Source organism: Akebia trifoliata, chromosome 3 (genome assembly GCF_017979445.1).
Source record: "Akebia trifoliata isolate Shusen 1 chromosome 3, ASM1797944v1, whole genome shotgun sequence".
NCBI lineage: Eukaryota > Viridiplantae > Streptophyta > Magnoliopsida > Ranunculales > Lardizabalaceae > Akebia > Akebia trifoliata.
In genome coordinates, this window is record NC_141377.1 from 42,070,977 (window position 1) to 42,085,889 (window position 14,913).

The 14,913-nt window shown below is 33.9% G+C and overlaps 1 long non-coding RNA gene across 7 annotated transcripts; it reads right to left on the reverse strand.

The window, feature by feature from the left end:
• Positions 1-1,356: 1,356 nt before the first annotated feature.
• Positions 1,357-14,452, reverse strand: LOC147407067 (uncharacterized). 7 transcript variants are annotated; one of them, XR_015176695.1, is made up of 4 exons: positions 13,688-14,452; positions 13,441-13,548; positions 10,545-10,702; positions 1,357-1,645 (listed from the first exon to the last, which is right to left on the reverse strand). It is a non-coding gene; the product is annotated as an uncharacterized LOC147407067 (long non-coding RNA). The 7 variants fall into 7 exon arrangements; XR_015176696.1 differs by lacking the exon at positions 1,357-1,645 and adding an exon at positions 1,682-2,418; XR_015176694.1 differs by lacking the exon at positions 1,357-1,645 and adding an exon at positions 2,440-4,196.
• Between the last annotated feature and the right edge of the window lie 461 nt (positions 14,453-14,913).

The window sequence follows — 14,913 nt, forward strand, 5'->3', positions numbered from 1 at the left end:
ACCTTCGCTCAATGGGTAGGAAATATTTAGTGAATTACTTAAGTGAGGTAGTTAGGTATGATCCATTCAAAAGTCTCATACAATGGACTAATTAAGTAAAAGAGAAAATGTGGAGAGGAGAAGAGAATGGAAGGATTAGAAGAATTTGGGCATGGGTCAAGGAGAATACCTATGCACTCTTAAACTAGGTAGGGTGGAGGATTGAAACCCTCCTCCCACACCTCAATACATGCCACGTAGCCACAATCTAAGAAAATAATGCTTAAAATATCTTCTTTTTAAAATTTCTTCATGGGTTTAGAGTCATTTCAACTTCAGGGGAGTATTTGTAAATAGTACTTGGATTTGAGGTCTGCCCAATAAAAGACTAAATTTTTGTCCTTTTGAGACTTGGCTATCTTGGAGTGTTTAGAGTAAAAAGGGTCCTTGGTGCAAAGAGTGAGTACATGATAAGTTTGATTTCAGATATATATTGCACCAGTGTAGATATTCATGTTTTATTATTTGAATTATACATTTTTAGAGGTTGATGGTGGGGTCATAAAAAGTACCAATAATAGTGATACAAAGCAGACAGAGGTGGGGTGGAAGTTTATTGTTCATAACAGGATCCTAAAAGCAAGGTTTTTTGTGGAGGCTTATTGCCCTTTCTCAAAGTGGTGTCGATTGTATTGTGCATTGAGAACCACTTGTACTTATTCTGAGAATCTTGTTGTAGAAACTTGGGAAAGGAGGAAAAAAAAAAAAAAAAAAGGGAATCTAGGTCCCATAAAGGTTTCTTGTTTTGGGCATCAATATAATAATAAAATAAGCTTTGATGATGAAGTTTCATTTAGAGAAACAAATATGTTGTTCTGCATGCTTGAAGGAGAGACTTGTCTCTTCCTTGGCCTCTCACTCATCTTTAAATAGTAGCCTGATTATAAGATTCAGGTACAATTATTAGTAATTGGGTTGGGTTTGGGTATAATTAGTAACTAGAACCTCCTATTGGAATAATGCACCCATTTCAGAACCATGGTCCAATGATTTGGGAGTTATCTTTGTCGATGCCTCACCCCAAGAATAAAGAAGTTGATTTCTTTTCTTTTACGGCCATTCTTTCTTCATTTATTTTAGTCATTTGGCATTAATAAATTACGGTGACTAAATTATTCACATTAGACCTAAATTCAATTATTTACATAACCTTAACATTGAGATACATGAAAACAACTGAGTTAAATCCCATGGAATTGCCGACAAGTCTATTCTAACTTCCAATCAGTTAACGTTTTGATAAAGTATATATATATATATATATATATCTATATATATGTTTAGATAAAAAATTAAAGATTGCATTTTTGCCTTCATTTTCCTTCTTATATAGTTGTGTTGTAGATGAACTTTTTTATTTTAACCAACCTTATCTAGGATTGTTGCTCTGTATGTCGATCTCCTAACTATTCATGATTATTACTGCCCTGCTAGAGTCCAAGGTTGATAGTCATTGTTGCGAATCATGTGAATTCTTGGTGTTTATCAAGATCCTATTCCTATTTATCAGAAGTCCTGACTGCTTTTGGCGTGTCATTCATCTTAGTGCCGTGTGTGTCTCCTGAATCCGCACTAGGGGAGAACCGCTACCGGACTCTGTACCCATCTGACAAAGATTTGTAATTTTACTTCTCCAAACATGGCATAACAAGTGATACAGTCCTAACATTTAGCATTTGTTCTTGTAGTGAGCACTAGGTGTCTTAATGATTCATGAAATGATATATATCAAGCACAGTTGAAATGAATGATTGTCCTGTCATAACAGTTGTGAATAAATCAATATTAATTAGTATTCTTCGTTTTGAATTTTATTGGATTTCAAATCTTACAAAAACAACAAAACCCCTTACATTATTTGGTCGACATATGCATTGTCAAATCAAGAGATGGAAATGTTACAAGGAAAGGTAACAAAATACTAGAATCTTATATTACTCTTTATCTTTCAAGATGAAATAGGAACAAAAGTTAAAATATTGTAAATTTGTCCAGTATCAAAAATTGTTGGAGTTTGTCTCAATTTGAAAATCGTTCCAAGAACACAAGGAGAGAGAAAAGATATGGTCTTGTCAGTCGGTTTGGTTCAAATTTGGACTCGTAAACTGTCACTCTAGAATGAACCCAGTTTATAAGGGGGTAAGAAGAGATGATGCATTTCTCAGTTCACGCATGCAATTATGTAATACATATAATGATCCAAGATCGAAATATAACAACAACAATAACAAAGCCCTGTGTAAGTTATACATAAAGCTTTATGAAGTTGGATGAATGAATTATGTTCTTCCATTCACTATGTCGAGAGCCAAGTGAATTCAAATTTGCTTTCCTCATCTCCATCCATGTTCTTTTGAGTCTTCCTATCTCTCATTCGACCTTCATTGAGCATGCCCAAACCATCTCATTAGGCTTTCAAGTAGTTTATTGTGTATTTAAGTTATTCATACATTTTCACGAATTTGTTCATTTCAAATTTTATCTTTTCATGGTCTTTCCAATCATCCATCTCAACATCCTCATCTTTGTTGCACTCAATTTATTTATGTGATGCATCTTGACCGCCCAATGTTCCATACAGCATAGTTGGTATTATCATTATCTTATATAATAAAAAAAAATAGTTTGATTGATATGTGTCTATCACATAAAACTCTCCAGAAGCACTTTTAATCATCTAGCTCTGATTCTATGGGTAGCATTTTCGTCAAACTCTCCATTTTTATGTATAATAGATTGAGATAAAGAAAGTGGTTTCTTTGAGATACCTTTAGACCATCAATTTTTAGGTTTTGACTAGACATTCCTCCTTTTGATTGTAGTACTAAATTTACACTAAAGATATTCAATCTTGGTTCTCTATACAAGATTTAGCAACTATTGCTTCATCAAAAAAAAAAAAAAAATTTATTTGATTGTGACTTAAAAATAATGAAAAATCAAGTGGACTAGCTTTTCATTGATGATGTTTGCACTAAAGAGAAGCTAAAGTTTATAAAGAGATTGAAATCTCTTTAGTTCCCATTCTTTTATGTATAGAAGAAGGTGATTAGACATAATAGAATTTTTAAGCAAATACATTGTATTTTGACATGTCGATTTGTCCAAATGCTCTACTGAGTTCTTTGAATGAAATTAAAAATTTCAGAAAACCGCAATGATTGTATGTGGTTCATATTTCCTAGTTTGACACACACAACATTATTTTTAACCTATGGATAATTAAATTCAAACATCCATCAAGTGGAAACTCATTCATTCTCTTTGAATGCACTTGTCCATTTCAAGGTTGGGTTCAAAGCAGTTTTCTCAGGTATCAAGATGGGTAAGAAAAGATGACATATAGACCCCAAGAATCTCCAAAAAGTAAGAAGCTTTGGTTGGCCACTTTTGAAATGTTATTGGGCTTGTCCATTTAGGTTATTGTTACTGAGAATATTAAACAAGAGAATTCTGTTCATCACACAGGAACCCCATGAAAGTGAAAGAAGCCCATATGTCATATCTTCACTACTGTGGAGGAAGAGAATTGCTTTATATGTCTTTCTTGTGCTGAAGAAGTGGACATCCAACAATTTGCTTGTGGGCCCCATTGCTGTCCTCTCAAAAGGTGAACCCCCATGAACCCATCTATCATATATCTTATCAACACCCATACAGAGAATGACAACCATCTCATCCTTGTCCTCTTCAACACAGATAAGCTTCCTTTTTTCTCTTTTTTTTTGCTAAGCCACCTAAACAGGTCCCTTTACTTCGTGGCTAAAAATAAATATAATTCAACCTAGTACGGGAGGAACAAGTGATTCGCTCAATGCTTGGATCAAAAGTAATGAAGTTAGAGCAATTTCTTGTGGGGATACCCTAAAAAGTTCTTTCAACTTGAGTGAAGTCCTATGACTCTTGTAGCTTGAAATTAACTCCCTCACCAATTCACATGATCTACTATACTATGATTCCAATTTAATAGTTAAACATTTTCATAAGATGTTTAATAGATAGCTAATCAAATTGGAAGATTTTAACTTCTTGCCCATCAAAAGTGCTTTTGGGAGTAAAAAACTTGTTTGAGAAGCACTCACTCAGCTTCCTGACTCCCACAAAAACCCAAAAGCTGAAAGCAGGTGAAAGCTGCCCAAACCCACTTTTGCGAAAATCTGACCATAATGAAGAGAAAAAACAATTACAGATTTTAGATCCCCTACCTGCATCCTTCACACATCTCTAAAGGGCACTAAGATCCATTAAACACAATTTAGTATGTAAAAGCCATCATTACCAAAATACACTTCTGGACCCCAAAAATTGTTAGATTATTTTACTATAATAATTTTTATTATATTTATTTTAAGATAAATTGATATTTCAAAATGATACTTGGGTTTATAAAAAATAAAAATAAAAAGCATAATGGGTAGGAACTCTTTTAAGTTTTCAAAAAGAAAAAGTAATCCATCTTTTTCAGTGTTTTATCTTCTTTTTTTTCTCTAGTAGTCCCACATAGAGACAAGTACAGAACATCCATCTAGCTAATAGGTAGATGTTTTCATATTATTCTTGGTTTTTTAAATGTGGGGCTAGAGGTTTTGGCACCACAGCGATCACGCACGTGTAGTGTGCTATGTACACATCGTCGTGGTTTTTTTATATTTGCTGTCAGTCACAAAAATGATTGATTTGTTAATCATTGGGTTGAGATGGATCGATTCAAACTTATCGATACATTCGTATTTGGTTGGATCGGGTGTGAAACAGTGTATGGTTTGGATCGAACTGCGATGCTTGTGAGTGGGCACAATGGTTTGGATCCATTTATCCAAATGGTTCATTGGATGAATAGATTCATCGACTTAGCTGTCCTAAAAGAACTAAAGCTGAGATTTATAAAGGTAGATCTGAATTAGAAACCAGAAATAATTAAAAAAAAAAAAGAAGAATTCAATTGCCCTGCAGAATCTGAATTATAGTACCAAATCTGGGATATCCTGGAAACAATATCTACAACTCTTTGAGGGAAAATTTGTCTCAAATGTATCATATTTGTTCGAGCTTGAAAGCATGTAGATTTCTTTACTCTCATAGTCAAAGTATTTTTTTTCCAACAAAAAGTGCTTCCTAGATATTGTTACCACCATTGCAATTCTAGTATAAAGCACTTCCTTGAAAGCAGATTTGCCCAAACGAGCCCTACATGTTTTGAACTGAAAAGACAGTACAATGTTTGATATCTTCTCAAACAGACAAGATGTAAGGAATTCAATCTATCAAGTTATTGGTAAACGACTCCATCCTAACAATATGACGATAACCCAAAAATATCTGAGAATATTAATCAAACAGGCAAATGAATGTCATCTCACTACCATTGGTAGAACTCTACTTGTCAGTCAAATTGATACAAAAAATTTGATGTGATATAGAAAAGATTCAGTAATGAATGAATGAGATTTGCAAAGCATGCTATTATTCGGTTTATTCAAGCATACAATTCATCAATCATCGAAACCCTATCTCAAAAATTTAAATATCACGATAAATGAATCTGATTTAAATTTTGTCTAGAACTCTATAGCTTCTGTTACTGCAAGTCTTCATATTCACGTTCACTATCTCAATCCATATTCTTTCAGATCTCTCTCTTTACCTTGCACATTCTTTCTAACTAGGCTTGGCGATTTTAATGTTGAGCTAAAGGAATTACCACTTTTCAAATCCTAACCTTGAAACAATCATCAATATCTATATAATAAAATACAACTGAGTTAGTATAGTTGTGTGACACGAATCTTTGTGTGGGACCCACTTTAACCACTTTATTGCTTTTTCTCTTTATCTCCTCAACTTTATTTTCACTGCTCTAATCTTATTATATTTCATCTTTTATCCCTTCCAACTTTAATTTTTTTTTTCACTTTTATGCCATTAAACAAGGAACCTGTTTTTCCTGGCAGATGGGAAAGCAGAAGAAAAAAAAAAAGGAATGTACCTTCAACTTTTAGAAGACCTCATTCACCTCAGTGATTTAAATTTTACGCACAATAATCATCACAGTAAATTTTCAGCCCTACGAAAAAGGTGTAGATCCAGGCACGGAGCCAGTGAAGGTTTGCCCCCACTCAATTTTTTCTCCTTGTATTTATGCCTTAATTTGAGATACTCCTATATTTTCAACTAGTGACATTGCCCCCTCACTCCCCTCCAATTTTTTTAAGATGACATTGTCCCTTGGCTTGGGTCTTCCCTCATATACTAATTGAAGATGACCTAAATACCCTTTTCTTCAACCTTTAACCAAAAACCTTTGAATTTTCTTCCCAAAACCATTCGACTTCAAAGTTGTTCAAAGTTAGCATTGACTATAGTTTGCCCCCACTACAAGAAAATCCTGGCTCCGCCGACCTCGACAATTTAATTTTCTTGACCTAACAAAATCAGATAACCAGCACAAACTCCTAGAGGGCTTAATGGAGAATGTACACACCCACACTCCGCAAGACCAGTGTTCTGAGTCAAGACATCCTTTGATTTCTAACCAAGCCATCCTTAACCATTGGTTCTCTCTCTATAGCCAACTATACCTGGATTTCTTGACTTAATCTAATCGACAAGGGAACTAACTATAATACATTTGGTGCAACTGACCCATATGTCTCTCAAATGGCCCAAAATTGAAAACAATAAATTCAATAAATATAATGCTACTTAACCATAAAAACAATAACACAAAAGAAGGCAAACAAATAACAATGTCGAAAAAAAAAATCACTGAATTGCTAAATTTATCTTACTCCTATTACACCTCTACATTTCAACAAGAATCTAGAACTTCTCGTCAATTCTTCAATTCCTGAAAATGGGTTATTTTGTGTCTCTTCTCCCAAAGTCCAAGCAATTGAAAAAGAGCAAAACTATCATTAGTTTCTCCCACTCCCAATGGGGGTGGGGGGAAGAGTTTCCACAGGATGAACCTGCCAACGATTGACCCCAGATATTGCAGCACGCCTAGTGCTGAACTGATAGCCCATTCAAGTGTCTACAGCATAGAAATACTAATTGCTTCAGAAAAAAAAAACAAAGACAACCTCAAAGGAATACATGTACGCTGAATAAGAATAAGACGGCTATTTGCATCCACTAGTCTAGAGCAAGTGCATTGCGCTTCAGCTACCATATTCTATAACTAAGGGACATGTCCATTTACGCTTTATCCTTTATGACTAAGCAAGCATTAGTGGAGATTGGGATCCAATTGTTGTCATAAGGATTCTATTCAAAATCTAACTAGAGAATACCAAAAGCTTCTCCAACAATATAACCTACTTTAATATTTTTAATAAAACATGTGTGGTCAAAACAAAAACATTCACTATCTTACAATGAAAAGAAAACAAATCACACCTATCAATTACACCTATGGAACCACATTGGGTCACTACCATGTACGTGCAAGCAACTACCAAGAGTTAAAGCTAAATGTTTTGCTTAGAAGAACCCTGTACCAATATACCAAAAAAGACTCCCTAATCTGACCATATTTCCAAAAACAGAGTACATCGGTTACCTATTATAGATATAAACTATACATACAAGAATAATAGTAGTTGGTCGAGATGACCAGCAGAAAGACAAGAAAAGAAAACAGACCACCCAAATCTATACAGAATTAATTCTACAATCCTGTTCCCACTTGCCCAAGAAGTCTTCAATAAATACCACTCTATATTCCTTGAACAGGACACACCAAAAGAACCACCATTGCAAATTACTCCTCTTCTAATGCTTGACAACGACCCTAAAGGGATTCAAGCTCTACATTCATGAATTCTTTTGCTACTTCCCCAATTAACATGTACGTATAACTAGATGCATTGAAAAAGCCAATTTTAATTTTAGGGTAGTAAACAATGAAAGAGAAAATTGATTTAACGCTGGATTGTTACCTAGTGTGATCTTTTTAGTGTCACTAAGACATGAATTATTTATTTTCTCCTCAATGTTGTTGGTTAAAGAATAACCACTAACAAATGTACAAGCTTTAGGACATGATAGCTACTTCAATGCATTGGTTCTGGATTGTTGGATGTGAATAACTTTCATATCCTTTTTGGAAACTGGTATACATTATTCATTTGGCATCTTTACATTACTAGGGCGCACCTTTTTTTGTCACTCTTCCAATTTTCCAACCAAAAGGCAATGATTTTCTAGATCAACAAAAGTAAATAGAAAATTTTTTAAGAAGCTTATTTTGTGATTGTCTTTTTTTTTTGTGATTATCTAAAGACTGTTAAATATCTCCCAAGGTCCCAATCCTTCTATGTACTAAGAGTTCCGAGCTCTAGGGAAGTTTGAGATATGCCATTGGGGATTATTTCTCCCATAACCATTAAATCAGCAATTCCTTGAATGCATTTCCAAGTAGCATTGACTTCACAAATTGCGCATGGCTGATGAATTAATGTATTGGCCATGAACTATTGTTTTTGGTGAAATAGTAGCCATGTGCCAGTTGCTCCAAAAATACATGTCATTCTTGGATTCTGTCTACGTCAATACATATTAGGTGTTATTTCCTTAGTTTCACAAAGTGGTTCCTTTGCACAACTAACAAAGCGTAAAAAATGTTGACACATCTGAAAAATGTTGGAACTCAAATGGAGAATTTGTTATTTAAAAAAATCTTAGAAGAAAAAAAAAATGCTTTCGAAAGGGAAATAACAAAGCGTTTGAAAGATAAAAAAATTTGACTTTCACAATTTTAATTCAACATTGTGACTCGAAAGGAGACCTATACCATTTTCTAAACTCAATTGCTTTAAAATGAGAAACGGCATAAGTTTTGAAAAATAAATAATGGGAAGCAATGAAACTTTTGAAAGAACATTTGAACTTGAAAAAACAACTCTTCCATTTTTGAAAATCTTCGTGAACGAAATTAAAAGAGAAACAAAAAGTTTTCTAAAAACAAAAAAAATGGTAACACTAACACTTCAAAAAGAACGTTGGACTGTAAAGGGGAAATGTACCATTTCAAAAATCTCATAAGAAGAAACTCAATTGCTTTCAAGAGAAAAACAACAAAACTTTTGAAATGTAAAGAATGGATATTTTTTAACCTTTTGAAAGAAAGTTGGAACTCGAGAGGAGACTCTTCCTTTTTTTCGAAAATATTAGAATGAGAAAATTGAATTTTTTTAGAAGGGAAACAACCAAGTTCTAAAAAAATAGGAAAAGGTAACACCGACACTTTTCCAAAACGTTAGACTCAAAACGATAAATCTAACATTTTTGAAAAGGAGAAATTCAAATGCTTTGAACTAGAAAATAAAAATACTTGTGAAAAATAACGAAAAGGTGAAAAAAAAATTTTGAAATATTGTTAGAAACACGAAGGAGAATACTACCATGTCAGTATCAAAAAGAGAAAATCAAATGTTTCCAAAAGTACAAGAGAACTTTTAAAAAATAAAGAAGGTTAAAACTATTTAAATTTTTTCAAAAGAATGCTTTAACTAGAATGGAGAAATCGACCAATTTCAAAAATCTCAGAAGGAATTTTTTTTAATGATTTCAAAAAAGAAAAGAACACAGGTTTTTAAAAGTAAAGAAAGGGCAACATTGACACTTCTAAAAAATGTTGGAAACCGAATGTTTTCGAAAGGGAAATAACAAAGCATTTGAAAGATAATGAAACATAACTTTGACAATTTAAAAAATGTTTGTGACTTAGAAGGAGATCTATACCATTTTCGACAATCTCAGAAAAAGAAACTCGAATGCTTTAAAACGAGAAACAGTATAACTTTTTAAAACTGGAAATTAGTCAGCACTGGGACTTTTGAAAAACCTTTAGAACTCGAAAGACAACTCTTACATTTTCAGAAAAATAACATTTTTGAAAAATCATAGAAGGAGAAACTCAAATACTTTCAATCGGAAAATAACAATGCTTTTGAAAAACTAAAGAAATTGTGACAAGAAACACTTCCAAAATATCATTAGAAATTGAAATGAGAACTCTACCATTTTAGAAAATCTCAAAAATTGAGAAAATTGAATGCTTCAAAAAGAAAATAAGCAAGCTTTTGAAAACATTAGCATGTCATTATAACACTAAATCCGTTGAAAACATTAGCAAGGTGCACACTTGGACTCAATATCTCCCTTTACAAATAGCATTGTAATATTTGGAAACATGAAAGAAACTAATACAGGATGCTTTAAAAAAAAATGGAGCCCATGCTAAAAAAATAACTGATGAACTTCAATTATGTTATGAATGTCACCAAGAGAACATCAGTGATTTCTGAACATGATGTAACAAATCATACATGCCTTGCAAGTCAACCAAATCAAAGGCCAATTCTTAACTACACTACATATCATTGAGAAGAATAGAAGACGAGATTATATTAAAGGAAAAAAAATTAGAACTGCTCTTTAAACTACAAACAATAGATAGATGCATAAAAAACACAAGAATAGGTGAAAGAAAAGTGAAATACCTGTGAGTAGATAATGGGCCAATGATACACAATCCATAACTACTACTAGTGCTTTCAACGTTTTTGAGTGCAACAATAGATCTTGGTAACTCTACTGCCAGTGCAATCACATCTAGGGAAATAGTTCTCAATAATTTTCCCTTGGAAATGCTCCAAACCTAAGATAAGTTACATCGCATTATATAGTTAGTAAGAGCTATAATAAAGACATGGTAACTAATAAAACCCGAAATATTATAAAAGAATTTGAAGAAATCAGTGTAAGAGAACCAATGAAAGGGACAACTAGATCTATCAAATATAAAACGAAGTGCTAGAACGCAATACAACAGTTCAATTCACAAGCAAGGAAATTATGAAACAAATGATTCCTTCTGACTGCAAAATGACCATGCATCTGAAAGTAATATCATGTTCAATGTAGAAATCCCATATTTTAGCAGTCTGACCATATAAAGAAAGCAGATGCAAGATTTTAAAAAATGACTACTTAGAAATGTGTTTATGATTGTCCTCCTAAACCCAATGTTGAGCTATTTTCCAGATTATGTTATTAATGTATGTCATGCACATGTGTATACTCGTTGTTACAAGCTAATCAATGTCACTTCAAACAAACTCTCTAAATAGCCTTCACTCTATCTCACTCTCAAGAAAGTGGTTCAAGTACCATTCAAATATCCAAGGCTCATGATATTCCTCAATTAGAAAATTAACTAAATTAAAATTAATCTATCAGCTATAAAACTCAATCCAACATAATGTACTATAAAGTTATCAATGCAATAAATTATTACACCCCAATTCCCTAAATTATTTATCACGCCCCACTTAAAGATTAAAACACACCATTCAAACATAACAAAGGTTTGGCTCAAATTATTATCTCAACATTATAACACTTGTTCATACAATTCTAGTTGTGTTTACAATTATGATTAGGCTCATATAAAATCTTAAACCCAAAAATCAGAAATCTAGCGCAAAAAAAATAATAATTCAAGAGAGATAGTCTATTGGCACCCCAACTTTTTTATTTATTCTCAACCATTTATTAATTATATTTATTTTAATTGGGGTATTATAAGTAAAATTTGGTGTGCCAATAACAGCTCTCTCTTTATATATATATATATATGGGTCAGGTTCAAGGGCCATATGAGAAAACTTTCGTTTTTAATAAAATTTTAAAATATGAGTTAGAAATTTTGGATTGAGCTGATTTTTTGTGAGGATGATCTCTATGATGGGAAGATCATCCAAAAAAAACATCAGCCCAATCTGAAACTTCTAACCCCATTAAAAGTGATTTAGAATGTGGACCGTCGATTTTTTACCACTTTTTATCACTAATTTGTAAATCACTTTTGATGGATTTAGAAGTTTCTGATTGAGCTGATTTTTTGTGAGGATGATCTTCTCATCATAGTGACCATCCTTGCAAAAAATCAGCTCAATCCAAAACCTCTAACCCTTATTTTGAAAAACGAAAGTTTTCTCATATGTTTTCTCATATGGCCCTTGAACCTGACCCTATATATATATATAGGGAAATGTTCAGCAACAAACATTTTGACAAACATTTTGGCAAAACATTTTTTAAAACATGGGTTAGAGGTTTTGGAAAGAGCTGATTTTTGGTGAGGATGATCTCTACGGTGAGGAGATCATCCTCACCAAAAATCAGGAGATCATCCTCACCAAAAATCAGCCCATTCCAAAACTTCTAACCCCATCAAAACTGATTTACAAAAAATGGACGGTCCACGATTTTTCAACTTGTAAACTGGGGCTAGAAGTTTTGGAATGGGCTGATTTTTGGTGAGGATGATCTTCTCACCGTAGAGAACATCCTCACCAAAAATCAGCCCATTCTAAGACCTCTAACCCATGTTTTGAAAAATGTTTTGCCAAAATGTTTGTTGCTTAACGCCCCCCATATATATATAGGGTCACGTTCCTAAGACTCATATTGAGACTCACATTGCGACACACCGTTTTGTCTTATATGGGAAAAAATGTTTGGAATGAGCTGATTTTTTGTGAGGATGATCTCTGTGATGAGGGGATCATCCTGGCAAAAAATCATCCCATTCCAAAACTTCTAACCCCATCAAAATTGATTTACAAAAATTGGACAGTCTATAATTTTTCAACAAAAATTGGACGGTCTAGAAGTTTCATAATGAGCTGATTTTTGGCAAGGATGATCTCCTCACCATAGAGATCATCCTCACAAAAAATCAGCCCATTCCAAATATTTTTGCCCATATAAGACAAAACGGTGTGTCGCAATGTGGGTCCCAATATGAGTCTTAGGAACGCTGTTCATATATATATATATATATATATCAACCCGATTCTTACCAATTTCCCAGACATTGATGAATAAGAAACTCAATAGGATACCAAGGTCTTCCAATTAATAATGATTTAGGCCTAACTGCAGCCCACTACACAAAATCCGACAGAACAGAATCAAAATAGTCAAAAGTTCTGAAGAAGTTGTTCAATCTGTCAATTTAAAACTAACCAAATATCATGGGTTTATTGTTCAACTTGAGATTTTTCCACTCCCATAAGTTCTGAAGAAGTTGAAAACTTCTAAAAAGGTTCGGAGAGTGTTTGTGCAGTATGTACTACTCTGAAAACATCTAGATGGTCCAATAATATTTATATTAGAGTCTAGATAGTTATAGAGATTAGAGAATTCTAAAGTTTTCTGACTGCAAAAATGACTATGTGCTGAAAGTAATATCATGTTCAATGTAATTTCTTTCTGATCTATTCTATAATATCTACAAGATCTAGAGAAGAGATCATCGAATTAAAAATCACGTAATGGGATTGAAGGAGATTTCTGTATATAAAAAAATTAATGGAAAAGAGGGGGTACCTTAGTAAATTGGAGAACTAATGGGGCCCAGAAGAAATTGAGCTTCCCCCACATATGGGAAGAACAATTGACGCAACTTTCACTATTTCCTCTCTACTCTAACAGTTTCTGGACGAAAGATTAGATTAAATTGGATTAGAGATTTGATTTCAGGTTTAATTTGCATCAATAAATTACAATAACAACGTGGCTTACAGAATACGTAGAAATATAGAGAAATGGAGAAGGATCGAAGAATGTTACGTACATTTTTTTCCACCCAAACCCTTGTACACAGGCTTCTGTCTCCCGAAACATCCATAAATCACTTATTTCGCGTATGATGGAGACGAAGGCTTCTTTCTCGCAAGGAGTAGAAGGAGAACGAATAGTGATCTTGAAGGTTCTCCATTATCTTCTCCACCAACGACCCCGAAATGGAAATCGAATCCTCTGTGCGCTCCACCATAGTTGGCTAGTAGAAGCTCAATTCGAAACCCTAACTCTCCCCAAAAAGACATATAATGATGCCAAAAACGCCTCGAAACTGACGCTAACTTTCAGTATTTCCTCTCTACTGTAATGGTTTCTGGACGAAAGACTAGATTAAATTGGATTAGAGGATTTGATTTCAGGTTTAATTTGGATCAATGAATTACAATACCAACTTGGCTTACATACTACATATACACAGAGAAATTGAGAAAAATCGACGAGGGTTCCGTACATTTTCCTCGGCTAAAAACCTTGCTTCTGTCTCCCGAACAGCCCATAAATCACTTATTTCGCCGATAATGGAGACGAAGGCTTCTTCTCGAAATCCGAATCGAATGAGTAAAAGGAGGACGAATCGTAATCTTGAAGGTTCTCTCCATTACCTTCTCCACCAACGACCCCGAATTGGAAATCGAATCCTCTGTGCGCTCCACCATTGTTGCCTAGCAGAAGCTCGATTCGAAACCCTAACTCTCGCAAAAGTGACTAATAAAGATGCCAAATGCCTCGAAACTGATCTCTCTCTCTCTCGCGCGCGCGCGCGCGTTACTGTGACTTCTGGTTGGGTACCTATTTAGGCTTTTATAGGGAAAATATAGTTTTGGTTCGGAGTTCGAAATTAGAAAGCTAGGTTCGGAAAAAGTCGAAAATTAGAAAGTGAGGTTTGGAAAGTTGTAACGAACCTCTTGTTTGGAGTAATTTGAAAATGATGAACGATAACTATAACGTTCGAAAATTAGAAACGAACCTTTTGGTTCGGAGTAACTTGAAAATGATGAACGATAACTATAACGTTCGAAAATTAGAAACGAACCTCTTGGTTCGGAGTAACTTGAAAATGATGAATTATAACGTTTGAAGGACGTTAAAATGGACGGCATGCATTTCACGGAATCTACTTTTTCCTTGAAGTCCGTTAGTTACTTTAAGACATACGTGAAACAAATGTCACACGTGGCTATAATTGAATCGACCACTCCTAGTCCTATGTGGCCAATA